This window comes from Erinaceus europaeus, chromosome 12 (genome assembly GCF_950295315.1).
Source record: "Erinaceus europaeus chromosome 12, mEriEur2.1, whole genome shotgun sequence".
NCBI classification, from domain to species: domain Eukaryota; kingdom Metazoa; phylum Chordata; class Mammalia; order Eulipotyphla; family Erinaceidae; genus Erinaceus; species Erinaceus europaeus.
The window spans coordinates 27,977,510-28,000,765 of NC_080173.1; the positions used below are offsets into that span (position 1 = coordinate 27,977,510).

The 23,256-nt window shown below is 38.2% G+C and overlaps 1 protein-coding gene across 2 annotated transcripts in view; it reads right to left on the bottom strand.

Moving 5' to 3' along the window:
* Window positions 1-23,256, bottom strand: part of PTPRG (protein tyrosine phosphatase receptor type G) — an 869,661-nt gene that overhangs the window by 601,516 nt on the left and 244,889 nt on the right. The window lies entirely within an intron of this gene.

The window sequence follows — 23,256 nt, forward strand, 5'->3', positions numbered from 1 at the left end:
CCTGGTTGCGTGCACATGTTACAGTATGCAAGGGCCCACCCAGTTCGAGCCCCCGGTCCCCAACTGCAGGGGAAAGCTTCATGAGTGGTGAAGCAGTGCTGCAGGTGTCTCTCTATCTCTCTCCCTCTCTATCACTTCCTTCCCTCTAGATTTCTGACTGCCTCTATCCAATAAGTGAATAAAGATAAAAAAGGAATTAGAGATTTGATTCCTTTTTACATGTATCTGCACACATAACACTCTGAGTATAAAAAGAAAGCCTTTGCAGAATGAAAAACATTTACATATTATGTGCACATTAAGAAAACTATTAGAGAACAGTAAATTCTTGCTCAATTAACCTTACCATCACTGCCAGCCAATAGCAACCAACACTGCCACTCAGGTCAGCTGCTGAGATGAGAATGAAAGTTCCTATGAGTGATGCTCCATTGACACTCAGTCTTTTCTTCAAAACTTTAAAAGCAGTTTCTGGCTCATGCAACAAACTGAGTTCACTTCACTATGTACCTCTTACCACCACTAGCCTTCTCTTTTAGGGGGTCTTGCTTAAAAATTGGTTATTTTGTTAGGGTTGGGTAGTGGTACAACTGGTAGAGTGCATGCCATGCAAAAGGACCCAATGTTCAAATCCAGGGTCTTCACTTACAGAAAGGCAAGTTTCATGGGAGGATAAGAAGTGCTGCAGATGTCTCTCAATCTCCCTTCCTCCCTCCCTCTCAATTTCTATTTTTATCAAATGAAAGACAGAAAAGGGAGGGAGCAAAGGGAAAAAATCAGTATCTTTTCATGTCTATCCATCTCAAAGTCCAAAACACAAAACCTGCCTCAAAGGTTCTCAAGGATAAGGCACCTGCTCAGCAATCCAAAATCACCTCTTTCAACTATATCCACTGCCCAACCCTCCCAACTCCTCCCACACCTTTGGATCTACCTGTGACTAACCAGCCTAAATTAAGTCAATTCCAGACTCTATGGTTAGCTCATGCCTGATCTACTACATCAAACATGTTGTCACCAGTCCCCATCCTGCCATAACCATAATGCCCACCATCAGCACACATCATATTCATCTAGATTGACTCTGTTTACCACTCATGATTTGGTATACAATCACTGCCCCCAATTCTTACCTGTCTACTACAGAACACCAAAGGATAGATTATGGGTAGGTCCCATAGACCCATAAACAACTGCTAATTGTTTCAGCTACTACAGGATGGTATGGAAATTATTGTCTGTGTCTCCCACCCTAATTATAATAAACATGCTCAAAGGATGCCTTAGTACCCAAGACAGTGTATAATAAAGTGGATAATCAACACACTTTAAAAGTGAATTACAGAATAACAAAAACAACCACATCTGTATGTATATGTATTATCAAGAATATAGCCCTCAGATTCAACATCTCATTAGCAAGAAACAGGTCAACAATACTCTCGGTCAGTTATCAATAGGCAACATAGACCTCTTAAATACTCTATTTGGCCTTTTCCTCTGTAGACCACTCTGCCTCAAATAACACAATCAATACTTCTCCTCCTTAAAACTTCATCCAACAGTCTAGTGGAGCTGCACACTGAACTTTGTGTGCATCAAGTCTTGAATCAATGGCTGGTGAAATTATATGTCTAGTGTCTGTCTTTCATACCAACTAAGTGTGAAGTTAGGGTTCATCAGACTGGCTGATGGCTCACACTCAATTTACTAACTGATTTAACACAAGATTCAATTGATGAATAAAGCATTCTCCTCATCCATTATTAAATTAGCACTGATTGGTTTGTCAAATTAGCTTAGTGGTACTTGGAGAAAATAAGTAAGACCTGATAGTGACAGAATGGTAAATGGGACAGGTAACTTATTTCACTTAAAACACCCTTTAATGGAAGTCAAAAGAATATAGAAACTTGAAGTACTCTGTTGCTTGGTCTCAGAAGTCTTAATGTCTTAGTGAAACTGGTATTTACCAACCTACTTAGAAACTACATAAAGCAACTGCCAGTCAACTATCTTCATATACAACTGGAGTTATATAACTTCATGGTCAACTCATATGGAACAGAAGATCTGGCAGATTTAAATCACGTCTATTAAGAACAAAAGGATAAAATTAATTCAGTTAATTTAAGTAACTGACATCCTCATAATTCAATTGGAAATCAGCTGTTTGCCTATATTTAGACTGGAATGGTATTCTAATCATACTGATTAAAAAGAAAAAATTTACAGTGAGAACATGGTTATAGAGATAGCTCCAGTACCAAGTTCACTGATCCATACAGCCCAAAGTATTCCTTTCTTACTGCAAAATAAAAAACCAAAGCAAAAGAATTCACCAGAACAGATATGAAATAATGATCTTTCAAAGGACAGTCATTACAACTGCAGTGTTTTCTCACCGTCGTTCTTAGAAAAGCAGTCTAAGGGAGCCAGGCAATGACATGCCTGATTAAATGCACATACTACCAAGCACAAGGACCCAGGTTCAAGCCCTTGTTCCCAACATGCAAGGGGTCTGCTTCACAAGTAGTCAAGCAGGTCTACAGATATCTATCTTTCTCTACCTCTTTGACTCCCAGTTCTCTCTCAATTTCTCTCTGTGCAATCTAATTAGAGAGAGAAAAAGGAAAAAATGGCCTCCAGGAGTGAACCTGTAGTGTTGGCACAGAGCCCCAGTGACAACCTTGGTAGTGATGGAAAAAAAAAAAAAAAAGAGGGGGTCGGGTGGTAGTGCAGCGGGTTAAATGCACGTAGTGGAAAGCACAAGGACCTGGCATAAGGATCACAATTTGAGCCCCCGGCTCCCCACCTGCAGGGGAGTCACCTCACAAGCAGTGAAGCAGGTCTGCAGGTGTCTTTCTCTCCCTTCTCTGTCTTAACCTCCTCTCTCCATTTCTCTCTGTACTATCCAACATCATCATCAACGGCAACAATAACAATAACAACAACAATAAGGGCAATAAAAACGGCAACAAAATGGGAACAAATGGCCTCCAGGAGCACTGGATATGTAGTGCACTGAGCCCCAGCAATAACCCTGAAGGTAAAAAAAAAAAAAAAAAAAAAGGGAAAAGCAGAGTCTAAATGTTCACATTGTTAGTCATTTTATCTGTAGAAAGTACATAGACATTATATGAAACATCTTGCAAATTTGATTTCACTGCCACTTTTGCTCCTAAATATTTATTATGTTTTAAATGTAGGTGGGAAGAGAGAATCAATGATTTTCCCATAGTGATTATTCAAAAAGACTTTCATGCCTAAGGTTTGGAGTTTCTAGGTTCAAGCCATGGCACCACTATAAGAAGAGCTAAGCAGTTAAGTAGTGCTCTGGTTAATAATAGTAACTGAAATAGAAATAATGATAATGAATTCCCAAAAGATCAGGCAACAGGACCTCATCCCTTCTACAGAGGTCATCAATGAGCCTTTCCTACCCATAAAAAAATAAATAAATAAACCTTGCAATATACACATGTTCCTTCAACTTGTTGGCAGACAATATCAAGTTATCTAAAATCAGCTAACATAAATAAGGAGACCCAAGTTAAATACTCTAAGAGTTACACAATGGCAAAGATTCCACCCCATTCCCACTGGAGACATGTTCTGGTAGCTCCAAGTTAATCTATGTTTTTGTTAACAGAACCTTATTAACTTATAATATCACACCATCAAGTAGATTACCCCGTAAAACAAAGAGGATGGACAAAGGCACATATTCTAATTTCATAGATCTTTTATCTCCATATTTAAAGCTAATTGACAGGAGTGCCTAAGAATTAAGTTTTCAAGCAGTTAATCAACTGAAAACAAATCCTTAGATTATGAATGCAAATTCGACTGTCTCCTGGGGCCAGGCAAGTGATAGAAACGATGGGAATGTAAGAAATTACTGAGCAGCAGGAACTGACTAGGAGGAGGCACTGTTGTGCAGGAACAAACACCTCAGTGCTGCCAGACTGCCTGATTTCACAGGTTCAATTAGAATTTAGGCTTAGTGGTTTTAATTTAAGGGTGACATTAACATTGGCCTTTTACATTAAAACTCCCCACTTTTAAATGTTGAAAACCAATCCTAAGACATTATAAACAGTGTGTAAACAAAATATGTGCCGATCCAGTGCAAACTAAAGCAGATACAAATCTAGTTAGTCTCATACAGAAAATTAAGATAGCTCATTTAAGCACTACCAAATTTTTTATGGAGGGGCTAAATATCTTTTCTGTTCCCAACTTAAGATAGTCTCCAGTTTCATAAAATGTTTCCTCTCACAGCACAAAAGCAAAATCTGACTGCTTTTTTCCAGAGCTAATTAAATGACTAATTTCAAACAATGTCAGCACTTGATTATACTTTGTTTGCTTTAAATTATTTACTTTTTTATAGAGACAGAAAGGAATTAAGAGGGAAAGGGTCATAGAGAGGGAGAGAAAACACTTGCAGTACTGCTTCACTATATGTGAAGCCTCCCCCTGCAAGTTGGGACTGGAGCCTTGAACCCAAGCCTTTGTGCACTGTAACATAAGTGCCTAACCATGTGCACCATGGCCCAGCCTCTTGATTATACTTTACAAAATAACCCTCACTTTATTTTATTCAGAGAAGCACACTTAGTCTTCTATGACTTTCAAGTCTGATAATGAAATTTCATGGTCATTAAATTGTTGGCCCAATTTGCCTTAAGAGTATCTTAGTGGGGTTGGGTGGTGGCATAGCTGGTTGAGCATACATGCTACAGTGCACAAGGACCCAGGTTTGAGCTCCTGGTCCCCACCTGCAGGGGGAAAGCTTCACAAGTGGTGAAGCAGGGCTGTAGGTATCTGTCTCTCTCCCCCTCTGTTACCCCCTTCCCTTCTATTAAATAGAGACATTTTTGGCTATCTCTATTTAATAAATAAAGATTTTAAAAATTTCTTATAAAAAAATTTTTTAAAGAGTATCTTAGTTTAGGGTTTCTCAGAAATAGATCCTGAGGCAAAGATTCCAGTATTGATGCATTCATTTCGGAAGTACGCAGAAACAGTAAACAGACAAAAGACAGGGAAATATTAACTAGCTCAAAGAAAGCAGTGGCTGAAAGCTGCTGGTTCAGAGGCATGAATTTCCCTAGTGCTTTCCTCCTATAAACAGGTTCTTGGGGCCCCCTGAGCAAGCAAGCAATAATAATAAAATAACAATAGTGGTTTTTTTTAGAAGAAAAAAAGAAAGTGAATACAGTACTAAAAGCATCTCTACCTCCTCAACTTTCAGGGGATAAAAACCCTACTTACAACAAGCAAGGGCTTAAATGACATAGGCTTAGAAACCAAATTTCCTAAAGCTAGAAGCTAGGTAGGGAGAGGGAGAGAGGGAGAGAGACAGAGACAGACAGAGAGAGAGAGAGAGAGAGAGAGAGATTGAGAGAGAATCACCTGAGAGGGCCATAACTGTCTATACAACGTAAGACCTTTGACATAATCTGAATCTCTCATGCTTTCCTACCTAAAACTTTCCTGGCTAGAGGTCTAGTTTAAAAAAAAAAAAAAGACTCATCCTTGGGAGATATTTTGGTCTCATCTCTCCAAGGACAAGTCATCTGTGATATACAGAGCCAAAGCAGCAGGCCTTTGGCCTCCAACACCAACAAATGTAATTAGGCAGGCAATTAGGAGCAATTGCACTCTTCTGGCCAATTACTGCCTCTCACAGGGGGGGCTCACTCTTAAAATTAAACCTGGAGTCAAAACCTACTTGTGCAGCATTATGGCCTCCATTTTTCTCACTCCAAGGATTCATCAGATGTTCCCCTAGTTTACTTAGCCACAAACACTCCCCTGAGAACTTAGAACCCTGTGTAGTGCCTTAATGTGTTTTAATCTATGGCCAAATGGAGGGTATCTCAAAATAGCAGCAGCACAACTGACCATAAGAAGTATTTGGGAACTTCTAAGAATGACTAAACCTTCACCAACTTTGAAACGGAAATGTTGTTCATGATCCTAGGGATTTTATTCTGAGACATCATAACCCTTCAGTAGAGCCCAGCTCCCACTTTCCTCTGGGACTTTATCTTATAGTAAGTAATTCATTCTTTTCTCCCCCCCCCCACTCCGTGTGTGTGTGTGTGTGTGTGTGTGTGTGTGTGTGTGTGTGTGTGTGTGTTTGTGTGGTCTTCAGGCAGATGCTTGAGCAACCCAACACAGTCTTCATCATGTGTTCTTTTTTGTAGCCTGGAGTTCCCATACCCACCCACCCTACACTGCAAGACTGGAAGACCTTGCCTCACCATCCACACCAAACAGACCTCCACTGCATATGAGGTCTACTCATTTCCACCTACAACTTTATCACTGCTATGTTCACCAGCATTTTACCTAACTGCCCCACTACAAGTGATCTAGTGGAAACAGGAACCAAAAGGGCCAGTAGAGCCACCTTGTATCATAAAAGGCAGACCGAAAAGTATTTGCTTTATAAAGGGATAGATGGATGGGTGGGTGGGTAGATGTTTCTTGTGAACATTCCACATGGCAATTCTTATACCAGGCACTGGACATTCAACAAAACAAACAAACAAAAAAAAAATCTAAATATACCTACAACCTGTAACAATGTTAATATAGTTACTGGGCTTACAATCAAAGACATAGATGAAGTAATAGAATGTTACTATGAGAAAATGTTTTCATGTTATTTTCAACATGTCATTTGACTGCTAACTTCTTGCCTACCACAGCTGATCCTACTCTGATACCATCTTAGCCCTCTCTAATTGTATTCTTAATTCTATGGGTATGACTCCAAATGGGACCTTTGGTATCTGTGACACTATTCTATGTTACCCAAGTTGTCTGGTAGTTTTGTAGGTTCACACTTACTATCTTGTCTTGTAATAAGAGATCTTGCTGGTCCTCTCTGTAGTACCCTGGGAGCTGTTTGAGTGCTGGACAAATGTTTGTTGGTATCTTTAGGATCCAAAAAATGTATTGTTACCCAATAGATGCTTAATAAAGGCTGTGGAAATGAAAGAGGAAATGGTCCATATTTGTACAGCAATTTTTCTCACCCTAGGCTAGTCAATAAAACAATCACTAGTCATTTCTAGCTATTTAAACATAAACTAATTGAAATTCCAACTCCTCAATTAAACTAGTCATTCTTCAAGTATTCAGTGATGACATGTGGCTACCATATTGGCACAAAGTAGAACATGTCCATCACCACAAATAATTCCAACTGAGGGGCTGGGTGGTGGCGCACCCCACCCAGTTGAGTGCACATGGTACAATGCACAAGAACCTGGATTCGAGCCTCCAGACCCTACTTGCAGGGGGAAAGCTTCATGAGTGAGAAAGCAGGCCTGCAAATGTCTCTGTCTCTCTTCCTCTCTATTTCCCTCTTCCTTCTCATTTCTGACTGTCTCTATCCAGGAAATAAAATAAAATAAAATAAAATAAAATAAAATAAAATAAAATAAAATAAAATAAAATGAAGGGCCAGGTGGTGGCACATCTGGTTAAGTGCATGCATCACAGTGTGCAACAGGACTAAGGTTCAAGCCCCTGGCCTCCACCTGCAGGGGGAAAGCTTCATGAGTGGTGAAGCAGGGCTGCAGGTGTCTTTCTGTCTTTCTCCCCCTCCCCTCTCCATTTCTCTCTGTCTCTGTCCAATAATAAATAATTTTTAATATAATAATTAAAAAAAAGAATTCCAATGGACAGGATTATACAAATATTTGCAAAATGATGCCAGGTAAACATTTTAATATTTACTGACTTGAAGAAATGTTTTTTCTGCATTCTACTGAGACACATAATTTAATAAAAGACTTCCAATACTAATATAGGAACTTCTCTATGTGGTAACAGCATAGGTCAGGTGTGGCAGAAATTCAAAGAGGAATAAACTTTAAACATTGCCTCTAGAGAATTTCACAAACCACTCCAAGCTATAGTTAGCTACAACTTAATGCAAACGAATAAGAAAAGTTACAAAACCATGTATCAATTACTTTAAATTAGGGCTCACTTTAAAATTAAAGTCAGCCAACGTTCTAGCAAAGAAGTGGATTTTTAGATATATGTTAAAAACTTGAGACCATTGCAGATTAAAAATTTATATAGGTTAAGAATCAGTTGCATGAAAGATCAGAGAATGTTCTGTAGTAACAAACGCTCTTGATAATGAAGTATGAAGTAAAGAGAGTGGCTACAAATTACTGCACCCAGAAAATATGGAGAGCCAGGAGCTTCCAGTTAAAGGGACAGTATTTCTTGTATAGAAAATATGGGGGAGTCGGGCGGTAGCTCAGCGGGTTAAGCGCACATGGTGCAAAGGACAAGGACTGGCATAAGGATCCCGGTTCGAGCCCCTGGCTCCCCACCTGTAGGGGAGTTGCTTCACAGGTGGTGAAGCACTTCTGCAGGTGTCTATCTTTCTCTCCCCCTCTCTGTCTTCTCCATTTCTCCTCTCTCCATTTCTCTCTGTCCTATCCAACAACAACATCAATAATAACAATAATAACTACAGCAATAAAACAACAAGAGCAACAAAAGGGAATAAATATAAAAAATAAGTAAATAAAAATTAAGAAAAAAATATCTGTCTCCCCTACCTTCTCGCTCTGGTTGTCTCTATCCAATAAATTTATTAAAAAAAAGAAAAGAAAATGTGGGAGCACTCTTAGTAAGGTCCACATGTACCAAGTAGTCACCTCCCCACTAGCTCACTTCTATTTAGGTTTCTCCTGTGTCTTTTGAGGTTAGCAACCAGTTTGATTAGAAGAAAATAATAGTTAACACAAACTGGTTCTTCCCATAACCATTTAGAGATACCTAGGATTTCTACACGTTTAAGAAAGAAAAAGAAAGCAACTGTGTGCCTATCAATGTGTTCAAAAATATATGTAAAATTCAAATTACAGTGGTACCCGGGGGTAGGGGTACACCTATGATTTTAGTAAGTAAGTCAACCTCATGGATCTCATTTCACTTATCCAAGATGGAGAAAACCAGTAAAATACATTTGGATTGGAAAGCAGTTAACATTTTCTTAACAAAACAGCATCTTTTGGCTTCAAATCACTCTCCATGACAAATATAAAAATCTGGAGATGTTAGACCAACCTAATCTACTGATGTTACATCTTCCAACTTTTAGCCAAGATCCTCAGTATTTGTTTTGCATAGAAATTAGCTATTTGTGTGAAGGGAAACTTAAAACATTGAGTATTTGATAATCCTACACCTATTTTTTCATACCAACTAAGTTGCCAAAAGCAATTCCCTCACATTTCTATCACATTATTTTTATACAATTAAAAACATGTACCCATATTCAGCCCCCCAGATAAACTGCTTTATTTGTAAATTCCTCTAACTTGTAAATTCAAATTTTCCTTTAAGGAATAAAATGTCACATAATTACAAACTGGTTAAATGTGATAATTGGAGGTGAGAGGATAGGACAATCTTCCAGGAAATGGGTACAGTGTTGCACTTCATGGAACAGATTTTAGAAAAGCTCAGTAAATTCTCTCTTTGAAAGACAGGCCAGACGCAGTATGCTATTTGGGTCACATTGGCACCATTTTCAAACTTACTTTAGCCAGTGATTTTTATAAGCTTATAGTTTTATTTATTTTTAATTTTATTTTAGTAATGATTTAATAGTGATTTATAAAACTGTAAGTTAATAGAGGTATAATTCCAAACAGTTCCCACCAGAGTTCTGTGTCCTATCCCCTCCATTGGAAACTGTAGTAGTTCTCCCAAGTCCACTGCTATGAGCTGATGTTCTCTCTTTCACTTCTCAGCTCTGATTTATGGTGTGGGGGATTGAGCCTGGACTTTGGAGTCTCAAGCATGAGAGTCTGTTTGCATAACATTATGCTATCTACCCCCACCCAATCTGGGGTAGTTATATAGCTGATTGTCTATATGTATTTTTTTCCCTATTTTTTTTCAATGCTCCTGCCTTCACTCCCTTTCTAATTCACCCCTATACCTATTACTACTTCCAAGTGTCTTTCCTTTTTTCCTCTTCTCTCTCAGATAAGTGAGACCATGCCTGACTTCTTCTGGTGTTTTCCAGATTCACTTCCCCTTCACTGGGGGTAGAAAAACAAGATTCTGGATCCTAGTGGAATGGGGGTACAGAACTTTTTGGTCTACTTCCCCTATTGTCAACCCCTCTGGAAGTATAGACCAGAATTCTTTTTGGGTGCAGAAGGTGGGAGTTCTGGTTTCTGTAATTGCTTTTCCACTAGGCATCAGTGTTGGAAGGTCAATTCATACAACCATAGGTTTACAGATTTATAATAACCCTACAAGCTATTCAACAGTCATTCATAGATGAGATGGTACCTCTGACTCCTTTGCCTGCATGTATGAGCCCATATAGCATTCTTCTTGTGGGGTTCATAATGATAGTTATTAACAACAAAGACTCTTAACTTTTACTTCTGACACATCCTGCCTTAAACACAAATAATAAGGGGAACAAACTTGAGATTTGTCTCAAGCTGAGGCTGCCAGAATGCAGGAGACCCACCAAGCCACTGCTGCTGCTCTGCTTTGGCTAGACTTGGTCTGCTGAAATGCCAGCTAACAAATTCCAAATGAGATATATCACTGCTATCTACAAAAAAAAAAAAATAAAATAACTCACTGAAGTAGATAGGTGAATAGCTATGCAATCTGGGCTGGGCCATACTGTCACAGAATAACGACCAGACTAATACAAGTGTCCCACATTATGGAGACCACTGAGTCACCAAATTCACTTCCATTTTGCCCTTGTGAATGACTTTGAGTCTTGAAAAAGTCTTCCCCAAGTGTCTTGTTTGGTTATACTATATGTGGTCATTGCTTAGTAGTTGAGGATCAATCTTTATTCTTTTTTTCTCCTCTTTTTCATTTCATGGAAAAGCCTGTTTAAAAAAAGAAAAGGAGGGGCTGAGTGGTGGCGTACCTGGTTAAGCACATATATTACAATGCACAAGGTTCAAGCCTCTAGCCCCCACCTGCAGAGAAGTTTCACAAGTAGTGAAGCAGTGCTACAGGTGTCTCTCTCTGGCTCTCTCCCTATCTTCCCATTTCTTTCAATTTCTGGCTGTTTCTATCCAATAAATAAAAGATAATTTAAGGGGAAAAAAAACAGAAAAGGAAACCTAATACAAAACAAACAAATCATGAAAAAAATCACTCTTTTTTTTTCCTGAAAAATTTTATCTCCAAACTTTCAAATTAGTAAGTTTTTGTATGTCTTTGTCACTTATTTTTTTCAGGTTTCCACCTGACTATATATGTTAAAAATGCTTCCAAAGATTTTTGGAGTACAGGCAAACTCCAAGAAGCGTAAGTACACTACCATACCCTACAACAGTTGTCAGTACATATTCTAGCTACAATGTACACGTATGTGTCTTATAATTTCAAGTTTAGCAAACTAAAATCTGGTGCTTTAATTTTCATTTGTGCTTATAAAAACAATCCCTTCATGGTTCACCAGTTCACTTATTTTCAGTCTAAATATTGTGGAGTTGTTCCATTCATTTCCACCATTCTTTGTGATAGTGAAATAATCAAATCTGAAAAGCCCTGCAATGAAGGGTATGGGAATAGTCGCATCACACTGTTTGATGTGTGATGCTCCATTTTTGGCAATCACTTCTACAAAAGTAAAAGGATGAATATGAGGACATTCTGGTAGCATGTTAAAAAAAAAAAAAAAGGCTAATAAATGTTTGAGAGGCCAGGTGGTGGTGCACCTGGTTAAGCGCACACATTACACTGCACAAGGACCCAAGTTCAAGGCCCTGGTCCCTACCTGCTGGTGGAAAGCTTCACAAGTGGTGATGCAGGGCTACAGGCATCTCTTTATTTCTCCCTTCCCTCACAATTTCTGGCTGTCTCTCTAAACACATCTGTATTTTATTTTATTTTAAATAAAGATATGTACATGGGTATCTCTGTCTATGTAAACAGAGGTTAGAATACTTACTAAAGTAACTATCTGAAAAGAGAAAGGGAGAAAGGAAAATCATCTTAGCACTGCCTAAACACAGCTGGGAGAAGAAAATTATTGACCAAGGTAGGATATCTGAGGTGTATGGGCATAATAATTAAGGAGTTTTTTTTTTTTTTTTAAGTTTTATCAGAGCATTGCTCAGCTCTGACTTACAGTGGTATCAGAAATTGAACCTGAGACCTCAGGGCCTCATGAAGTCTGTTGAATCAAATTCTGGTTCAAAAACTGTTAACACTAGCCCCCTCCCTCACCCAATAGTAACTTTTTGGTATCAGATGAGTATCTAATCTCACTGTCATAAAATGATTAAGCAAAGTAAGCTATGAAGGAAGTCAAAGAAATCAGGTAATAAGTCTAAGAATCTTAATAATCACTAATCATTTCAGAGGAACCATGGGTCCAACCTAGGATTTCACATATGTGAAGCTCTACTACTGAATCACATCCTAGCACCTTGCTGATTTTTAAAAATGAGCCAACAAATACAGACTAGAAGTCACATGCAAAGGTTATTTTGTATGGTCAGTGTGAAACACAACAAAAGGTCAAAATATGAAATTAACATGCTTTGCAATTTAGAACAAAATGACTTTTATTTTAAATTTTTTAAAGATTTCTATGTATTCATGAAGAAGACAGGAGAGAGGGAGGGAGGGAGGGGGAGGAGAGAGAGAGAGATAGAGGGAGAGAGAGAGAGAACAAGGCATCACTCTGGTACATGTGCTGCCAGGGATTGAACTGAGGACCTCATGCTTGAGAGGCCAATGCTTTATTCACTGAACCATCTCCTTGACTACAAACAAAAACATTTCTACAAAAAGATAAAGCTCTCAAGTTTCTGCAATCTCTTCTTCCTCCCCCTCCCAGGTATCAGGATAAACTCAAACTAAATAAAGTAAGAGATATGAGACATTTTTAGGCCTTTGTTCAACACTATAAGAATTAAAACTTTCATTATGGCAACATGTTAATATTTCACTATAATTGGCCTTATCTTCTCTTATTTTTTTCCTTTAGTAGCACAAGTGCCTCAGGTATACATAAAACCACTAGACAAAATAAAACAAATAGTGGTCTGGGAGGGGGCACAGTGGATAAAGCATCAGAGTCTCAAGCATGGGGTCCTGAGTTCAATCTTCTGCAGCACATGTACCAGAGTGATGTCTGGTTCTTTCTCTCTCTCCTCCTATCTTTCTCATTAATAAAAAATAAATAAATAAATAAATAAAATCTTTAAAAAAAAAAATAAAACAAATAAAGAAAGCCATAGTAAATGGTAAAATGCAGCTTCTGCAAGAGAGATGCAAGAGCTGGAATAAAAGATAACTTCTCTTTTATTCCAACGGGAAGTCAAAAGGAAGAAAGAGAATTCTGCCAAACAGTATTTAAAAGCTTGGGACACAGGCAAGAAAGTAAAAAAATGATGTAACAGGGAACACAACTGTCCAAACCTCAAATAAAAAAATATTCAGGGGGGTCAGGTAGTAGCGCAGCAGTTTAAGCGCACATGGCGCGAAGCATGGGGACTGGCATAGGGATTCAGGTTTGAGATGGATACAGGTTCGAGACCCCAGCTCCCTACCGGTAAGGGGGGGGTTGCTTCACAAGCAGACCTGTAGGTATCTATCTTTCTCTCCCCCCTCTGTCTTCCCCTTCTCTCTCAATTTCTCTCTGCCCAACCCAATAACAACAACAGCAGCAACAAGGATAACAAGGGCAAAAACATTGGGAAGGATGGCCTCCAGGAGCACTGGACTCATGAGCCCCAGCAATAACCCTGGAGGGAAAAAAAAAAAATTCAGAGCCAGGTGGTGTCAAACCTGGTTGAGTGCACATGTTACAATGTGCAAGGTCCTGGGTTCATGTCTGTCACCACCTGCAGAAAGATTCGCAAGTGGTGAAGCAGATCTGCGGGTGTCTCTCTCTCCCTCTCTATCTACCCCTCCCTTCTTGATATCTGGCTATCTCTATCAAATAAATAAAGATAATAAAATTTTTTTTAAAACCATTACTGATAGATAGGATGGAAGAACCTTACTGTTTCTTCAAAAATATAACTTAATAGTGATATAAATTTGAGCCCACAGAGGTAGCTCAATGATACAGGAAACGCTTCCCATGCATGAGGCTCAGAGTTTGATCCCTAGCACTACCTTAAAAAGAAAGAAAATTGTGGGGGGTCAGGTTGTAGCGCAGCGGGTTAAGCTCATGTGGCGCAAAGCGCAAGGACCAGCAGAAGGATCCCAGTTGGAGCCCCTGGCTCCCCACCTGCAGAGGAGTCACTTCACAGGCGGTGAAGCAAGTCTGCAGGTGTCTATCTTTCATTCCCCCTCTGTCTTCCCCTCCTCTCTCCATTTCTCTCTGTCCTAACCAACAACGAATGACATCAACAACAATAATAATAACCACAACAAGGCTACAACAAAAGGGGGGAAAATGGCCTCCAGGAGCAGTGGATTTATGGTGTAGACACTGAGCCCCAGCAATAACCCTGGAGGCAAAGAAAGAAAGAAAGAAAGAAAGAAAAGAAAGCAAGAAAATTGTAAACTTGAAAATGATAGTTAATTCAGCTCTATGTTCTAGTCCACATAAATACAATTTCCGTGTTTTAAAAGCAGACCTTAAGCCACAACTTGTTTTTATTTTTACTTCTTTATAAAATCATTTAGAAATTAGAAATTATCTGAATAAAACAAGATTAAACCTACAAGGGAAAGGCAGATGTAAAGTTAAGAAAGTCAATCAAGGAGTTAGTTCCACCCACACCATACTGTTAAAACCATATATATGGGAGCATGTATACATGTATGTGTGTGTGTGTTCATGTATATTCCACAGGCTACTATTTTCAGATAATTAACACTGTGAATACTGGCTTATAGTTTTGATTTAGTTCAGCTAGCATTTTTCATTGTGTACATATAAGCAATTGTGAAATGAATGGATAAAGTAGATGAATGTCTCAAAGCATAGCTGATCATTCATTCCTAATTATTAACTCTGAAAGTGAATTGTGCAGATAAGGAGTGAACATATATCCACTTATTGTAAAGCAACTTCTTACTGTTCTTCATCTTCAGTCTGAGCTATAATCCTTGTTATACATGCCTTACAGGTTTAGCAAAGCACAAATCAAAGGGAAATAAAATCTATGACACCACATTTTTAACAACAAACACTAAGAAACACTTGAAATTGTGTGCCTCCAATAAGGAGCAATCTACAATTACCTAAATAAGCTTATCAGGTCAAACATGCACTATGGGCAATTTTTCCATATAATAATTTTACATGTTGATATACTGTTATTGTTTATTATTAACACATATAACATCTTCTCTACAGCAGAGATGCTGGACCAAAAACCATTTTACCTCTACCCACCCCCTGGTACATATGGAACTATCTGAAACGTGTCTGATGGTTATAAGGAAGTTGCTACTCTCTTCACTGTCAGGAAAGAAAAAACAAACAAAAAAAAACAGTATAAACAATCATAAAATCATTTTTATTTCTCTCTATAAACTTTCTAATCCCAGTTTGTTCCATCTTTACTCGCTAATTAATTAATTAATTAATCTATTTATTGTCTCCAGGGTTATCGCTGGGGCTCAGTGTCTGCTATATGAATTCACTGCTCCTGGCAGCCATCTTTTTTCCATTGTTGTTGCTGTTGTTGTTGGATAGGACAGATTTCCGATAGATGGGAAAGATGGGGGGAGGGATAGATAAGACACCTGCAGACCTGCTTCACCACTTGTCAATCAACTCTCCTGCAGGTGAGGAGGCCAAGGATCCTTGCACCTGTCCTTGCACTTCACGCCATGTGTGCTTAACTCAGTGTGCTACCACCCAGATCCCCCCCAAATTTAATTTTAAACTTAATCTTTCCTAGTGCCCTCATGACTGAAATCCAATGACATGTCCTCTGGTTTGAACAAAATCTTTAATTTCTTATTACCACAATTCAGTTTTTAGTGTTTTCATTCCTGCCATCTAAACATTAATTGGTGATAACTCTATTATACCTAAATTCATTGTGAAATAAAATTCCACACCCCCACACATCATCACCATCATATGGAAGATACTGCACAAAGCATATGTCCATAAACTTAAACATATTCACTTCTAGTAAATATTTTCCTTTATGATGACTTGATTACATTTTTCATCATATTAAACTAAATGGCATTTCATCCCCCAAGGAATTCTTTCATTCGCAAAGGCTCCATTTCACAAAGTACAGAAGAAAGAGAGTATTTCTGATGAACACTGGCTTAAGTTTTCCTCTAAATCAAGCATATGAAACTCACTATCTCAGAGTGAAATTTCCCTGTAACCATTATCCCACACCACCAGGTCATGAGGAAATGCTGATGAGAGAAGAGGATGATCCAGCCCAAGAAAACCACAATCTCCTACCACAATTCCCACATATCCCATTTGATCCAATCTCTTTCCTTCCCTTTCCATCTTTGTTTCTGAGTGCACAGTAGAGATAAAAGGCTCAAATCACTATTGAAAGTGCCAAGTCCTGTAATAATGAAGCTACTATATTTCCTCCTGCAATTCCCACTATGTCTTTGTCAAAGGAACATCCTGCCATAGAAAACTTAGAACAGTTACAGGTCTAGGGTTTCAGCCACAGACTTTGAGGCAATACTCTGAGCAACCAGCAATACTTCGAAAAATTTCTTACACTGAGACTCAGGACATAGATCAACACAGACATATCCAGATAGCTTTGTACTAATGATATCCTCTTGGCTCACAGAAATGCAACACCCAGAAGTTAATGTTAATCTTCAAGTAACTATCATTTAAAATGGCCATAAAAGTTTCCCCCATTTCTAAAATTAATTCCTGTAGTAAATGCCTTACCAAAAAAAGGGCATACATCATACCTGTGAGTTGCAGAGATATAAATTCATGATTCCTTGTGATAAATGGTGGGACGAGTGGTTTTTCTGATGAACAGCTCTCTCAATCAAATTCCAAGACCATAGACATGAATTCTAATAATTGTATTTATGATGAGTATTTTACAGACAAAAATCTGAATCAATTAATACATCAATAATTATTTCATTTCTTATCCTCACAATAAATCTATTCTATTCTGTAATGAGCTCAAAGTCAAATATCAAATAGTCATCTGAATTTTTATTTTTAGCATTCTACAACCCACTGGTGTCTTTGAACCCTGAAACCTTTTTCACCTTTTATATTACAACTGAATCGACTTTGTTAAAATAACTTAAAACATCTAAATGCCAAGCAATTAATATGAGCTAACAGTCTAAATGCTCTTCACACACTATAAAACATATTCTACAAAGGGCAGTGTCAGACTTACCTTCAGACAAATCACTTACACGAGAACCTATGAATTTGAGGGCTGTCTACATGAAGACTATTAGAACAAAATTATTTACAGCAAAAAAAAAAAATCATTATGTATTTGCATAAATTAAAACAAATCACAGCAAAAGATGATGGAGTTATGTTAGGGGAAAATTATTGAAAATGTGAAGTTTGGAAATAAATTCATTCTGAGTTGCATATTTTAGTAAGACATTTAATAACAATCGTTTCTTTTAAAATCATCTTATTGAGGAAATGTTGATTTACAAGATGGCAACTATAACAGAGGTACAGTTTAACATCACAAGAGTTAACACAACTCACCTTCCTCAGCCATGACTACTAGGGACCCCAAAGTTGTTTAGATAGCTCCCATCCCAATTACTACTAATATTTCACCCTGTATTTTCATTGCTATCTATGAGTGATACCATCCAGTACTCATCCCCCTTCTGCTCCTGGCTTTACAAATATCGTTTTAAATTAGGAAACCATAATGCCATATAATGATGTTGTCAAAAATACATCTTTTCTTTTTTTACCCATTAAAAATATTTGAAATCTCAAACCTACTCCTTTTGCAATGGAATGAAGCAGATGAAGATCTGGAAAATATGGTACAATATCAATGAGAAAATACTTTTAAAAAAATTCAAAAATTAATTCTACCATCAACATTTATGGCCCAAAGGGTCCTGTAGAATTAGTCTGAGATATGAGAAAGATTACAGATCAGGAAGAAAGTTGCTATGATTAATACTGACAATTCTGTAAATGTTTCTACAGTTGTAACACATTTGTGGACTTAAAACTCCAGATTGTGAGGACTAAGGGAATAAAAAAACATAAGCAGACACAGCATTAAATGGACATGTCATTGCTATGGTAAGATGCTACTATTCTAATTTAAAGAAGAGTATTTCAGGGCTGGATAGTGACACACTTAGAAGAGCACATACATTACCATGTGAAAGGACCTACTTTTAGGCCCCTGGTCACCATCTGCCTGCAGGGTGTGGGGTGAGGATACAGCATTTCCCAAGTGTTGAATCAGGGGTGGGTTGGTGTATGGGTGGGTTTTATTTAATCCACACAGAGAAGGCGAAGAATCCATTCTAAAAGTAATCTGTGGCCATTATTAAGACATTATATATACAACAAGCTTGATACAAGCTGGATCATGATCATCTGATATTTGCTACTCATAGTCCTTTTTCCCCCTTTCTGTTGCCTTTGTTGAAAGTGATCACATAAAAGGAAAAAAAAAGTCAGTGGGGGTAGATAGCTTAATAGCTATGCTAACATACTCTCATGCCTGAGGCTCCAATGTCTCAGGTTCAAGCCCCTGCACCACCATAAGCCAGAACTGAGCAGTGTTCTGGTAAAAGAAAAAAAAGGGGGGGGGGAGTTTGTTATCCCCTCCCAGCTCTGAAGAGATCTGTCAAAGGTTCATACAAGTTAACTATATTTTCTAATGGTGTTGCAATATTATGTTCAGCTACTCTGGAGAAACCTTCATGGATAACAATACTGAGATACCATTTCATAGACTACTCTTAGATCAGAGGTTGACATATGAGGTAGTCACCAGGGAATAGAAAAATAAAACAGTAGAGAGATGGAACATAGCAGGCAGGCAGGCATCAGTGTCAGAAGACATCTTCTTCCCAATCAGTCACATGGGCATAATCTCAGAGAGTTCTTGTTAATACTTCAATTAAAGGAGTGCAATTAACCTAATGCCTAACACACAGTCACTGTTCAATAAATGTTAGCTGACAGCTTCTATAATACCTTTTTGAAAAATATTTATTTATTTATTTATTCCCTTTTGTTGCCCTTGTTTTACTGTTGTAGTTATTGTTGTTCTTGATGTCACCCTTGTTGGCTAGCACAGAGAGAAATGGAGAGAGGAGGGGAAGACAGAGAGAGGGAGAGAAAGATAGACACCTATAGACCTGCTTCACCAATTGTGAAGCGACCCCCCCCCCCCCCGTAGGTGGAGAGCCAGGGGCTCGAACCGGGATCCTTCTGCCGGTCCTTGTGCTTTGTGCCACGTGCACATAACCTGCTGTGCTACTGCCTGACTCCCAGCTTCTATAATATCTAAATTCTCTGAAGAGCACTGTCCACCAGAACTTTCTGCAAAGATAAAGAATTTTTATATCTATGATGTATAAAAAAGAAACGTCACTGGCCAGCCACTTGTGGCAACTGAGAATGCAAATTCTGGCTAGTGAGAAAATGAATTATAAACTTCATTTGATCTAAGTGTGAGTAACCATATATACTCAAGATATGCTGCCTGTCCAACCCTGAATACTGTAAAGAATCAAATTCATGCAGCATTTGAAATCAAGATTTTATTTTAAAGTAAAGCTATTGCTTTCCTGAATTTATCACTTATCAAGTGTCAAGAGGCTGCTTAGCTCTTAAGAACTGGAAAACATCACATAGGAAGCACGTGCCATGTGCTATTGATCCAACTGTCATTTGCTCTGCTACTTCTGGGGTAAACTGGTCTAAACCAATCATGCTAACCCCATTCCTCTTGCCTGTGACAGGATTAACTGTGGATAAGTGAAGAGGTCTGAGCAATGAGATGGAAGGGTTCATTGGCCAGGTCTAATTGTTCTCAAGAATATTTAGTTGCTCTTGAGACACGTTGTACCTTAATACAGTAGGCCTATAGACCTGCTACTGTCACATTAGAGCCAAGACGAAAGTCATCTTAAGGGCCCAGTCTATCAACTAAGAACATGAAGCGCCACACCAGTATGCTTCATAGAATATAAAGAAGATGCCTAGAGGTGCCCAACCTCTGGAAAGTGGCTTAAGACAACAAACTGCCCTTATTAGTCAGGATAATCAAGGATGTCTTTTCCTATGTCTAAAACATTGTAACTGATACAAGAAACAAACTCTGATACTTAAGCATGCTCACAGAAACTACTTTCATGGGAATTCAGAAAAAAAAGAAAAAAAAAACAAAAAACACTGGGACTTTTGCCAGCCAAGACTACTCATATGACAAAGGAAAGCACAACTTGACTACTTTTTTTTTTTTTTGGCACAGCAGGTCTGGAACCCAATCGGCTATTAGGGATGAAATTTCTTATTCACACTAGTGAATGGTGAGAAAAAAATGATACACACACACACACACACACACACACACACACACACACACTCCCAGTCATTAGAAAAGAGGTCATCAGAAAATGGTGTAAAATATAAAAACCAGGGGATCTTTAAAAAAGTGTCAAAATCAGACAAAAAGAGAGTAGTGAATAAAGTACTTCTCAACAGTCAGGACAAATGCGTTCCATTATCACAGTGAATAACAGAAGCAGTAACACACTACAAAGCACTCTCTTCTCTCTCTCTCTCTCTCTCTCTCTCTCTCTCTCTCTCTTTCCTTCTCTCTCTCTCTCTCTCTCTCTCACACACACACACACACACACACACACACACACACACACACACACACCAGTCAAACAGCCTAGAAGAAGCTCACTTAATTAATGACCAATCATATACTCAAGGCATATACACTCAGCTAAAAGAAAAAAACTATTGTCCTAACACCAGGACTTGGGGGGAAGGGTGGGAAAGAGAAATATGGGCTGCAAGATGGAAAGAGGCCAAGAATAATCGGAGCAGAACAACTAGATGATACCTTCGGGAGCAGCAAATTCTCTTGCAGTTTTAAGAAGAGCTTATTTTCCTCCAGAGATTGGCCTTTGCACAGGGGAATGACGATCAACTGGGTCGACCCCTGGCTTTCCACACTAGCCCAAGCCCCATGGATTTCACTCATTTGGTATCTCTCTTGGTTTGCCAAGCCTTAGGAAGATCTCATGGTCAACTAAATCCAAGCAGTGGGCTACAAGACATACGCTAGACCACCTCTTACTCTCTAAAATTCCCTCATTAGGTCATTTAATAGTCAGAGGCAGTAACGGTGGAAGTGGAAGGTAAAGAATTGATGTGGAGGTCCATTGCTGAATTGTGAAGAGATACCAAATGAGTGAAATCCATGGGGCTTGGGCTAGTGTGTGTATTTTAATATTTTTAAATGGTCGCTATTGCTGGGCTAGAAGCAAGACATATGTTTTTTAAAATAGGAGACACACTCTTAAAAACATGTAAGCAAATACAAAGAAAATTTCTGATTTTTTTTTTACATCTTATATACATTTTCCTGTGTGTCATACAGCAAAAGGCATGTCTGTTCTTTCAACAATATCTCCTTGAGAAGAATTATTTTATCATATTGGAAAGCCAGGGGTCCAAGAGCTGAGTTTGAATTTTTTTCCTTAAGTTATCTCATTTTTTTATAAAACCTTTAATGTATAATTATTAATATTAAAAAGTAGGAAAAACCACCCTGGTCATCCAGTAATGCAGAGAGTTAATCATGAAAACCTCAAGATGAAATTTTAAAATATTCTACCAGCTAAAAGGGTAGAGACAAGACCTGTCTCTGTTAAAAGGAGACCTATTAGCACAAATTTGTCTCTCAAAAGGAACTTTATTATGCTGAAGTCAACAATTTATATTTCAGCACTCATTTTATCATCATAAAGTTACATTTAGTGTATAACACTTATGGAAAATACTGTTTATCATATGTTGTAGTATCACTAGTGAAAAATGAGAGTTCCTAAAGTTGCTAGACAATTTTTCTCAAGAAGGCAAGGTGTGTGTGTTACATATCATATATATCACATAATATATCATGTATGCATTATGGAATACATGCTATATGCAATCACTTGGTTCCTAATCTATGCAAGGTCTAAATCATAAGTAAAGAGTTTATTATGACAGGGTAAGTTTTTGGTTTTATTTTCTGGCTGTGTTAGGGCATTATGCCTATGTGATTCCATCACTCATGATAGATTTTCATTCCTACTTTCCTTCTTCCATTCCTGATTTCTTTCTTCCTTTCTAATTCAAGAGAAAGAAATAGAAAAGCAGAGAGAGTAGAGATACTACAACATCTATTGTGCATGCTGCACCCATGTGGTGGCTGTGGCTTGAACCCGGGTCCATGTGTATGATAAAGTATGTGTCCTAACAGGTGAGTTATTTCTTGGCACCTGGAGCAGGTTAAATATTAAGAACAAGAAAGATAAGAAAAACGATGGGTTACCCTGAATGTCTTTAGTATGACTGGAGAAATTACCAGATGAGAGATGGCAGTGAGGTTAATATTGAAGAGCACTTAACCAACTAGTGAAGACTAACATTGCACTTAGCCATTGCCCTCAGAGAACTGACCACACAAACAACAGGATTGTATAAGACATACCTGAGCAACACATTTTGCTCAGGCAAATGATTCCATACAACCTTGGGAACAGAATTTGTTTCAGAACTTAAGAGAAAGAAAATGTAAACTTTCAGCATGCACTACAATTTCCATCTACATACTGACAGTACTAAAACTTCCCAATACAATAAAGCATTCTCTCTTGCCAACGGACCCATCCAAAGAACAAAGACAAAATATGGAAGTAGAGAGCAGTTCAACTTAATAATTTCATAAAGGAAGGTCAATATAGTGCTAGTTTGATATCTAGCAACCATTTTATTTGCCAAAAAATTCTAAATAACAGAGCTTAATAACTTTCAATGGGGAAAAAATACCCTTTTTCAGTCAGAGGAAGTTCTGTGGAGAAAATTACATACAATAAATGAGTAGCACATTTTGCTAGGTTTGAAAGGAAGATGTGTGGCCTTTATACAAATCACATGTCACATACAATTCTTGACTTTCCAACTACTGAGGATAAGACTACATACATTTTCCTTTTGACCCTTAGGTTAATCATATCCCTCTACTAATACTACCATCTCTACTG